The 10987-nt window shown below is 45.6% G+C and overlaps 1 protein-coding gene across 3 annotated transcripts in view; it reads left to right on the top strand.

The window, feature by feature from the left end:
• The window catches only part of smpx (small muscle protein X-linked), a 36608-nt gene that overhangs the window by 2150 nt on the left and 23471 nt on the right, over positions 1–10987 (top strand). The window contains exon 1 of one of the 3 annotated variants that reach the window (XM_052513355.1): positions 2347–2516. The exons of the other annotated variants lie outside the window; for them this stretch is intronic. The gene's annotated coding sequence lies outside the window, so the exon portion shown is untranslated. Of the gene's footprint in view, positions 1–2346; positions 2517–10987 lie in introns of those variants that run through there. 3 annotated transcript variants of the gene reach the window in all.

The raw sequence follows: 10987 nt of genomic DNA, 5'->3' as shown, positions 1-10987 counted from the left end.
GGCATTAATGAGTAGTAATAAAATAAAGGCACTTCTAAAAGCCTATTTTCAACCACAGGCTGCTGATTTGCAAAGATAACTTTTCTTTCATTTGAATTAGATTTGTATCGATGTTTCAGCATTGTCTCAATGACTAGTTTGGCTATGTGCAACATGCATGTGCAGTTACAAGCTTTTTGGAGTTAGTGGTAGGCAGACAAGCAATATCCAAGCATTGTAGTACGGATGAGCTGGAATGTGAAGCTAACTGATCCTGGCTAGATTCCTTTGTAGTATACCCCTCTGGTAGGTTCTGAGATCATCATCATCATCATTATTATTATTCATATTATTACATTAATTTGAACAGGGACAATGTATATACTGAACAAAATTAGAAATGCAGCATGCAACAATTTATAAGATTTTACTGAGTTACAGGAAATCAGTCAATTTAAAAACATTTATTAGGCCCTAATCTATGGATTTTACATTACTGGGAATACAGACATGCATCTGTTGGTCCCAGATACCTTAAAAAAAAGGTAGGGGCGATCAGAAAACCAGTCAGTATCTGGTGTGACCACCATGTGCCTCATGCAGTCTCCTTGACATAAAGTTTATCAGGCTGTTGATTGTGGCCTGTGGAATGCATCCCATTTTTTATTTAACCTTTATTTAACTAGGCAAGTCAGTTAAGTACAAATTCTTATTTACAATGACGGCCTACACCGGCCAAACCCGGACGACGCTGGGCCAATTGTGCCGCCGAGCTATGGAACTCCCAATCACGTCCGGTTGTGATACAGCCTTGTCTCGTCACAGTCTCTCCGAGCTATGGAACTCCCGATCACTTCCGGTTGTGACACAGCCTTGTCTCGTCACAGTCTCTCCGAGCTATGGAACTCCCGATCACGTCCGGTTGTGATACAGCCTTGTCTCGTCACAGTCTCTCCGAGCTATGGAACTCCCGATCACGTCCGGTTGTGATACAGCCTTGTCTCGTCACAGTCTCTCCGAGCTATGGAACTCCCGATCACGTCCGGTTGTGATACAGCCTTGTCTCGTCACAGTCTCTCCGAGCTATGGAACTCCCGATCACGTCCGGTTGTGATACAGCCTTGTCTCGTCACAGTCTCTCCGAGCTATGGAACTCCCGATCACGTCCGGTTGTGATACAGCCTTGTCTCGTCAGTCTCTCCGAGCTATGGAACTCCCGATCACGTCCGGTTGTGACACAGCCTTGTCTCGTCACAGTCTCTCTGTGAATTCAAGTTGCCATCAATAAAATTGTATTCTATTTGTCTGCAGCTTATGTCTGCCCCATACCAAAACCCCACCTCCACCATGGGGCACCATGGAGCAAAACTGCTTGCCCACACGACGTCATACACATCTGTCATCTGCCCTGTACAGTCAAAACCAGGTTCTGTGAAGAACACACTTCTCCAGCGTGCCAGTGGCCATCGAAGGTGAGCATTTGCCCACTGAAGTAGGTTACGACGCAGACCTGCAGTCAGGTCAAGACCCTGGTGAGGACAACGAGCACACAGATGAGCTTCCCTGAGATGGTTTTTGACAGTTTATGCAGAAATGATTTGGTTGTGCAAACCAACAGTTTCATCAGCTGTCCGGTGGCTAGTCTCAGATGATCACGCAGATGAAGAAGCTGGATGTGGAGGTCCTGGGCTGGCGTGGTTACACGTGTTCTGCGGTTGTGAGACGAGTTGGATGTACAGCCAAATTCTCTAAAATGTCGTTGGAGGCGGCTTAAGGTCGAGAAATTAACATAAAATTCTCTGGCAACAGATCTGTTGGACATTTCTGCAGTCAGCTTGCCAATTGCACGTTCTCTCAAAACTTGAGACATCTGTGGCATTGTGATGTGTGACAAAACTGCACATTTTAGAGTGGCCTTTTATTGATCCCAGCATAAGGTGCACCTATGTAATGATCATGTCGTTTAATCAGCTTGTTGATATGCCACACCTGTCAGGAGGATGGATTATCTTAGAAAAGGATAAATGCTCACTAACATGGGGTGAAAACACATTTGTGCCCAACATTTGAGAGAAATAATTTTTTTGTGCTTATGGAAAATGTCTTGCATCTTTTATTTCAACTCATGAAACACTTTAGTTTATATATATATTTTTTTGTTTGTTCAGTATACAACAAACATAACTCTCAGTACACTTGAGAAAAGATTTATCAACCAGCTAATTCCCTGGGTAACATACAAACATCAGCCATTTAAAAATAAATCATAAAAACAGAGGCCAGGACAAGCAAAAGGTCCTACAACAATTTACCCTCACATCTCCTCGCCAAGTGGAACTCATCAGTGAGAGCCCACGATTGGGTCTGCCAACACCAGGACGAGGGAGGCTCGATGCAGCAGGGACTTCAACTCCACAGCAGGCTCCCCAAGCAGTAATGAGGCCAGCCCCAGCACCAGGAGACAAGTCCAGCAGCGCAAACATCCACCCTCCAGCATTCCTGAGGAAGGAGCCGAAGATCTCTTCATACCACCAGGGGTAAGACATTGAAAACTGCCTGCTGAGGTTTGAACGAATGGCCAAGATGTGACGGTGGCCAGAGGTACAATGAGCCTGCAATCTTGTCCCATTGCTCACAATTCAGTTTGTCTGTGATGTGTATGCTGAGGAACTTAAAACGTACTACCCTCTCCACTACTGTCCCATCGATGTGGATAGGGGGGTGCTCCCTCTACTGTTTCCTGAAGTCCACAATCATCTCCTTAGTTTTGATGATGTTGAGTGTGAGGTTATTTTCCTGACACCACACCCCGAGGGGCCTCACCTCCTCCCTGTAGGCCGTCTCGTCGTTGTTGGTAATCAAGCCTACCACTGTAGTGTCGTCCTCAAACTTGATGATTGAGTTGGAGGCATGCGTGGCCACGCAGTCATGGGTGAACAGGGAGTACAGGAGAGGGCTCCGAACGCACCCTTGTGGGGCCCCAATGTTGAGGATCAGCGGGGTGGAGATGTTGTTACCTCCCTCATCACCTGGGGGCGGCCCGTCAGGAAGTCCAGTACCCAGTTGCACAGGGCGGGGTCGAGTCCCAGGGTCTCGAGCTTGATGACGAGTTTGGAGGGTACTATGGTGTTAAATGCTGAGCTGTAGTCGATGAACAGCATTCTCACATAGGTATTCCTCTTGTCCAGATGGGTTAGGGCAGTGTGCAGTGTGGTTGAGATTGCATCGTCTGTGGACCTATTTGGGCGGTAAGCAAATTGGATTGGGTCTAGGGTGTCAGGTAGGGTGGAGGTGATATGGTCCTTGACTAGTCTCTCAAAGCACTTCATGATGACGGAAGTGAGTGCTACGGGGCGGTAGTCGTTTAGCTCAGTTACCTTAGCTTTCTTGGGAACAGGAACAATGGTGGCCCTCTTGAAGCATGTTGGAACAGCAGACTGGGATAAGGATTGATTGAATATGTCCGTAAACACACCAGCCAGCTGGTCTGCGCATGCTCTGAGGGCGCGGCTGGGGATGCCGTCTGGGCCTGCAGCCTTGCGAGGGTTAACACGTTTAAATGTTTTACTCACATTGTCTGCAGTGAAGGAGAGACCGCATGTTTTGGTAGAGTGTCAGTGGCACTGTACTGTCTTCAAAGCGGGCAAAAAAGTTATTTAATCTGCCTGGGAGCAAGGCATCCTGGTCTGTGACGGGGCTGGTTTTCTTTTTGTAATCCATGATTGACTGTAGACCCTGCCACATACCTCTTGTGTCTGAGCCGTTGAATTGCGACTCTACTTTGTCTCTATACTGACTCTAAGCTTGTTTGATTGCCTTGTGGAGGGAATAGTTACACTGTTTGTATTCGGTCATGTTTCCGGTCACCTTGCCCTGATTAAAAGTAGTGGTTCGGCTTTCAGTTTCACACGAATGCTGCCATCAATCCAGGGTTTCTGGTTTGGGAACGTTTTAATTGTTGCTATGGGAACGCACACCGAATCAGCGTTTCGTCAATGTTGTTTTTCGCAGCAAAGTGGAACATATCCCAGTCCGGCCTCAGCGCGGGAGCTTCTTGTTTTAGCTTCTGTCTGTAGGCAGGGAGCAACAAAATGGAGCAGGCCTTGGACAAGGGCGTTAGCCACTATAGCCACTCCGTGTCCGAATCCGGTGATGTAGTGGCTTCTAGTCGTGTTAATGAAGAGTCCGGGAGGCATCAGCTGTGTAGCCGAGTGATCATCTGAAAAGCAGTCTCTAATAAGTACGACGCAACACGGAGTGCCTGGATACAGCCCTTAGCCGTGGTATATTGGCAATATACCAATACGTTGATAGGAAAGCACTAGTTTGCTGGCACCATAATTTATGTTTATACTTTTGCGGCAGTACTGTTGCTTTGGAAATCACTATGTAAATAAACACCCCTGCACGGTGCTTTTGCAACTCCACCATTTGTAGAGTTTAAATTTAGTATAGACTTAAGTTACAATTATGTTTTTTCAGTTTAGCCTTCTGGCCTACAATACACAACAAATACCATGTGTATCTTTCACTATAGAATACTGCTATAATCAATTGTAAATCATTTTATGAACTTTAACACACTTTTAGTAGCTACTAGGACGTGAAAAAACTTGTATGACCTCTTTTATATAATCAATATATCTCTGTCATAGCTCCGAGTCACACAACAAACACACAACTCTCTCTCTCTCTCTCTCTCACACACACACACACACACACACACACACACACACACACACACACACACACACACACACACACACACACACACACACACACACACACACACACACACACACACACACACACACACACACACACACACACAGAGATATTACCATTCTTACATAGCTGCATCTGTTTTTAATGTGGATTTAATGTAGCATGATATTTGAAAATGGACAGTGTGATGTGGATCTGGTATGTGTGTGTGAGGGATCAGTGGGGTGTTAGGGGGCAGCTGTCCTGTCCTCCCCACTCAAGGCTCTCTGTCTGGGTATATATATTATATCCACGTCCTGGAGTGTGTGTGTGTGTGTGTGTGTGTGTTAGAGCAGCAAAGCTCCATGTTGTGTAAACAACACCCTGGTTACGGTAACCAAGGCCTGCTGGGCTATATATATCGAACCCTTTACCTTGAGAGAGAGACAGAGAGAGTGATACTGGCTAGCTAGCTAACAGACTACTGAGATAGAATAGCTTCAACGCTAGCTAACAGGCATAGCCCACAGGTTAGCCAGCTAGTCATTGTGATAGCATAGCCCACAGGCTAGCCAGGTAGTGATTGTTATAGCATAGCCCACATGTTAGCCAGCTAGTGATTGTGATAACATAGCCCGCAGGTAAGCCAGCAAGACATTGTGATAGCATAGCCCACAGTTTAGTTTTGTCATTGTGATAGCATAGCCCACAGTTTAGTTTAGTCATTGTGATAGCATAGCCCACAGGTTAGCTAGATAGTGATTGTGATAGCATAGCCCACAGGTTAGCCAGCTAGTGATTGTGATAGCATAGCCTGCAGGTTAGCCGGCAAGACATTGTGATAGCATAGCCCACAAGTTTGCAGGTGTAACAGTATAACTTTAGACCGTCCCATCGCCCATACCCGGGCGCGGACCAGGAACCCTCTGCACACATCAACAACAGTCACCCACGAAGCATCGTTACCCACGAAGCATCGTTACAAAAGCCACGGCCCTTGCAGAGCAAGGGGAACTACTACTTCAAGGTCTCAGAGCAAGTGACGTCACCGATTGAAACGCTATTTAGCGCACACCACCGCTAACTAAGCTAGCCGTTTCACATCCGTTACACTCACCCCCCTTTTGACCTCCTCCTTTTCCGCAGCAACCAGTGATCCGGGTCACGACTACCAATGTAACAGTATAACTTTAGACCGTCCCCTCGCCCATACCCGGGCGCGAACCAGGGACCCTCTGCACACATCAACAACATTCACCCACGAAGCATCGTTACCCATCGCTCCACAAAAACCACGGCCCTTGCAGAGCAAGGGGAACTACTACTTCAAGGTCTCAGAGCAAGTGACGTCACCGATATTTAGCACGCACCACTGCTAACTAAGCTAGCCGTTTCACATCCGTTACACAGGCAAGACATTGTGAAAGCATAAAGGGGAAAGGGGGATACCTATACATAACCCTGCTTAGCCAGCTAGCACTCAACAACTCTAGAGATTATATGAAGTAGTTGACTGAGGGTTGAATGTGTTTCAAACAACAGACCAGACAACAGACCAGACAACAGACCAGACAACCAGACCAGACAACAGACCAGACAACCAGACCAGACAACAGACCAGACAACAGACCAGACAACAGACCAGACAACCAGACCAGACAACAGACCAGACAACAGACCAGACAACAGACCAGACAACAGACCAGACAACAGACCAGACAACAGACCAGACAACAGACCAGACAACAGACCAGGGCCCGGTTGAATAAAGCATCTTGTTTCCATTAAGATTTACCTTAAAGAATACTTTCCCCTTACCTGGGGTGTGTTTAAGGGTGTTGCATACAGGCATGTAGGGGGCAGCAGGTAGCCGAGCAGGTTTGAGAGGTGAGCCAGCAAATGGAGGGTTGCCAGTTTGAATCCAGGGTCCGACGGGAAAAATCTGATGGTAAATGAGCTGGCAAACGGAGGGTTGCTGGTGTCAAATTCTAGAGGACATTGCCTGCCGTTGTGCCCTTGAGCAAGGTGCTTAACCCAGGGCCATCCTGCCCATTATGCAGGATTGGGCGGCCGCTTAGAGCAGCAGATTGATGAGGGAGGCATTTTCTGTGCTAAACTGACCAACAACACAAAATCCTTCCCCAAAACAATGATAACTTCTTTCAGCAAGTGGCTTACGGGCTATTAAGGTGAGCATGATAAGCAGTACCCACTATGCCAATGGCAGGGGCACAAAACATGTATCGTGTTCATGCCCAGTGATCCTCTCCATGGTACTGTTGAAGAGACAGCCCTGTGGCGCTCCACCAACACTCCGTCAAAGTCATGTAACATTAATAATGTCGCCTGTATGGAAGAAAGAGTATATTGCCTCTATGGACTTTTCTGTAGCCTACATTGCGACCAAATTTATGACAATCTCATGAGACACTCACTCACCAAGATGGTGCCGATAGACTTGGCAGCTCTGTTTCTAGCTGCTAAGCAACTTTGCACTATTTGTACAGTATATTTGTAGTATTTTACATTATTAGCCTAGAATGTTTTTTGCGTTATTACATACAGACGGAAATAACTTTTGGATATTAGAGTAATAGTAACTCACCACCAACCAGAAATACGACTTTCACAATTGAATCCGACGCTTACGAGTATATTACTCTATAATGTTCAGTCCCTGGACCATAAAGTAGACCACCTCAGGGCGAAGATCTCCTTCCAGAGAGACTTCAGGGACTTTAACATCCTCTGTTTCACGGAATCACGGCTCTCTCCAGCTATACTGTCTCGTCCAAACAGCCAGCTGGGTTCTCAGTACATCAGCAGACAGGAATAAAGAACCTTTCTTGGAAAAAGAAAGGCTGACATGTATGTTTCATGATTAACTACTTATGTTGTGATTGTGGAAACTCAAGTCCATTTGTTCACCCAACCTAGAATACCTCCCAATCAAATTTTGACTGTATTACCTCCCAAGAGAATTATTTTCGGTTATCGTCATAGCCGTGTATATCCCCCCTCAAGCCGATACCACGACGGCCCTCAAGCAACTACACTGGACTTTGCTCAAACTGGAAAACACATATTCTGAGGACGCATTTATTGTAGCTGGGGACTTTAACAAAGCAAATCTGATTAAAACGCAAGTCCAACACGTTGCCTGTAGTACCCGCACTTCAAAAACTCTCAACCTTTGATACTCACCCTTCTGAGATGTCTACAAGGCCCTCCCCCGCCCTCCCTTCAGCAAATCAGATCACAACTCCATTCTGCTCCTCCCTTCCTATAGGCAGAAACTCAAACAGGAAGTACCCATGCTAAGGTCTACTCAACACTGGACTGACCAATCAGGATCCATGCTTTAAGATTGTTTTGGATATGTTCCGTGTTGCCTCTGAGAATAACATTGACGTATACACTGACACTGTGACTGAGTTCATCAAGAAGTGTATAGGGATGGTGATCCCACTGTGATTATTTAATCCAAACCAAAAACCATGGACAGATGGAAGCATTCGCGCAAAACTGAATGCACGAACCACCACATTTAACCACGGCAAGGTGATTGGGAATATGGTTTAATACAAACAGTGCACTCTGTAATGTAACGAAAAAAGGAAAAGGTCAGTACAGAGACAAGGCAGAGTCGCAATTCAGTGTCTCAGACACGAGACGTATGTGTCAGGGACTCCAGGCAATCCCGGATTACAAAGGGAAAACCAGCCATGTTGCGAACACCGACATCTTGTCGGGCTGTATCACTACCTGGTATGGCAACGGCACCATCTGCAACCGCAGGGCTCTCCAGAGGGTGGTGCGGTATGCCCAACGCTTCACTGGGGGCACACTGCCTGCCCTCTAGGACATCACAAGAAGGCCAAAAATATCATCAAGGACATCAACCACCCGAGCCACAGCCTGTTCATCCCTTTATTAAGGCAATGTCAGTACAGGTGAATCAAAGCCGGGACCGAGAGACTGAAAAACAGCCTCTATCTCAAGGACATCAAACTGTTAAATAGCCATCACTAGCCGACCTCCTACCCAGTACCCTTCCCGACTACCACCCGGTTACTCAACCTTGCACCTTAGAATCTGCTGTACATAGACATCGGCCACTGGTCATGTTTACATACTGTTGTACTCATTTCATATGTTTATACTGTATTCTAGTCAAGGCCATCCTATTTAACTATTGCTGTATATATACCATCACATATATATACTATTCTATAAATATACTAAATATCATATCCACATACTGCCCATGTCTATATATACCATCACATATATATATACTATTCTACGTATTCTATAGATATACTAAATATTATATCCACATACTGTCCATGACTATACATCCCATCACATATATATATGTATATAACCCAATATTGGGCGGCAGGGTAGCCTAGTGGTTAGAGCGTTGGACTAGTAACCGAAAGGTTGCAAGTTCAAATCCCCGAGCTGACAAGGTGCAAATCTGTTGTTCTGCCCCTGAACAGGCAGTTAGGCTGTTCCTAGGTTGTCATTGAAGATAAGAATTTTTTCTTAACTGAAAAATAACTAACTAAAAAAATATATGTATTTATACTCTGGACTCTGACATTGCTCATCCTTATATTTATCTATTTCTTAATTCCATTCATTCACTTTTAGATTTGTGTGTGTTGTTGTGAATTGTTAGTTATTACTGCACAGTTGGAGCTAGAAACATAAGCATTTCGCTACTCCCACAATAATCTGCTAAATATGTGTATGTGATAAAATGTTATTCCATTTGAATTTTTTTTACATCACACTTGATTTCGATCAAATAGCCTAAATGGCGCCCTATCAAGTCAGAATACTCTTTGATGTGAATATGAATGAAAATATCCTAAAAATAGGACAGGCAAAGGTCAAATGGACAACAACTTATGGAATCAAATTAGGCTACTCACAACTGCTGTCCGGGAGTTTCACTTAGTGGGATAAATTGCCAATATAATTAGTCATTTCAAATCTGTATTTGTCCAATTCTGAGCTGATCGTAACGAAGAAGAACATGCGAACTGCATTTTCCAAGAAAATGCGACGCCTGACAACATGGGTAGCTGAGATAGGCAGCGAGTGAGTTTCAATTTTGTAGAAGCTCATGTACAATGTCAGAGTTCGGAATATAATATATACTCAGTATCCAGTTTATTAGGTACACAACCCCCGACAGGCATCGAGGCATTCAGTTGCAGTTCCATTGCACGTTAGACTGGGTAAAAAGAGTTATATAAGAGATTTTGAGCGTGATATGATTGACGGTGCCAGGCACGCCAGTTTCAGTGTCTCAGAAATGTCCAGCCTCCTGGGCTTTTCATGCACGACACTGTTTCTACAACTTGATTAGAGTCCACCAGTGGTAAATTGACTTGATTGGACAAGATTTGGAAAGGCACACACCTGTCTATATAAAGTCCCACAGTTGAAAGTGCACGTCAGAGCAAAAACCAAGCCATGGGGTCGAAGGAATTGTCCGTAGAGCACCGAGACAGGATTTTGTTGAGGCACAGAATTGGGGAAGGGTACCAAAAAATGTCTGCAGTCTGCAGGTCCCCAAGAACACAGTAGCCTTCATCATTCTTAAATGGAAGAAGTTTGGAACCACCAAGACTCTTCCTAGTCCTGGTCGCCCAGCCGAACTGAGCAATTGGTTGAGAAGGGCCTTGGTCAGGGAGGTGACCAAGAACTGATGGTCACTCAGACAGAGCTCTAGAGTTCCTCTGTGGAGATGGGAGAACCTTCCAGAAGGACAACCACCTCTGCAGCACTCCACCAATCAGGCCTTTATGGTAGAGTGGCCAGATGGAAGGCACTCCTTAGTAGAAGGCACATGACAGCCGGTTGGAGTTTGTCAAAAGGCACCTAAAGACTTGAAGACCATGAGAAACAAGATTCTCTGGTCTGATGAAACCAAGATTGAGCTCTTTGACCTGAATGCCAAGTGTCACGTCTGGAGGAAACCTGTCACCTTCCCTATGTTGAAGCATGGTGGTGGCAGCATCATGCTGTGTGGATGTTTTTCAGCTACAAGGACTGGGAGAATAGTCAGGATCGATGGAAAGATGAATGAAGCCCTAAGGACCTCAGACTAGGGTGAAGGTTCACCTTCTAACAGGACAACGACCCTAAGCGCGCAGCTAAGACAGTGCAGAAGTGACTTCGGGACAAGTCTCTGAATGTCCTTGAGTGGCCCAGCCAGAGCCCAGACTTGAGCCAGAGCCCAGACTTGAACCCGATCTAACATCTCTAAAGAGACTTGAAATTAGCT

This window comes from Oncorhynchus keta, unplaced genomic scaffold (assembly GCF_023373465.1).
Source record: "Oncorhynchus keta strain PuntledgeMale-10-30-2019 unplaced genomic scaffold, Oket_V2 Un_scaffold_1004_pilon_pilon, whole genome shotgun sequence".
In the NCBI taxonomy this organism is placed as follows: Eukaryota; Metazoa; Chordata; class Actinopteri; order Salmoniformes; family Salmonidae; genus Oncorhynchus; species Oncorhynchus keta.
The sequence above is the reverse complement of the archived record's forward strand: the minus strand, read 5'-3'. Positions and strand labels throughout refer to the sequence as shown.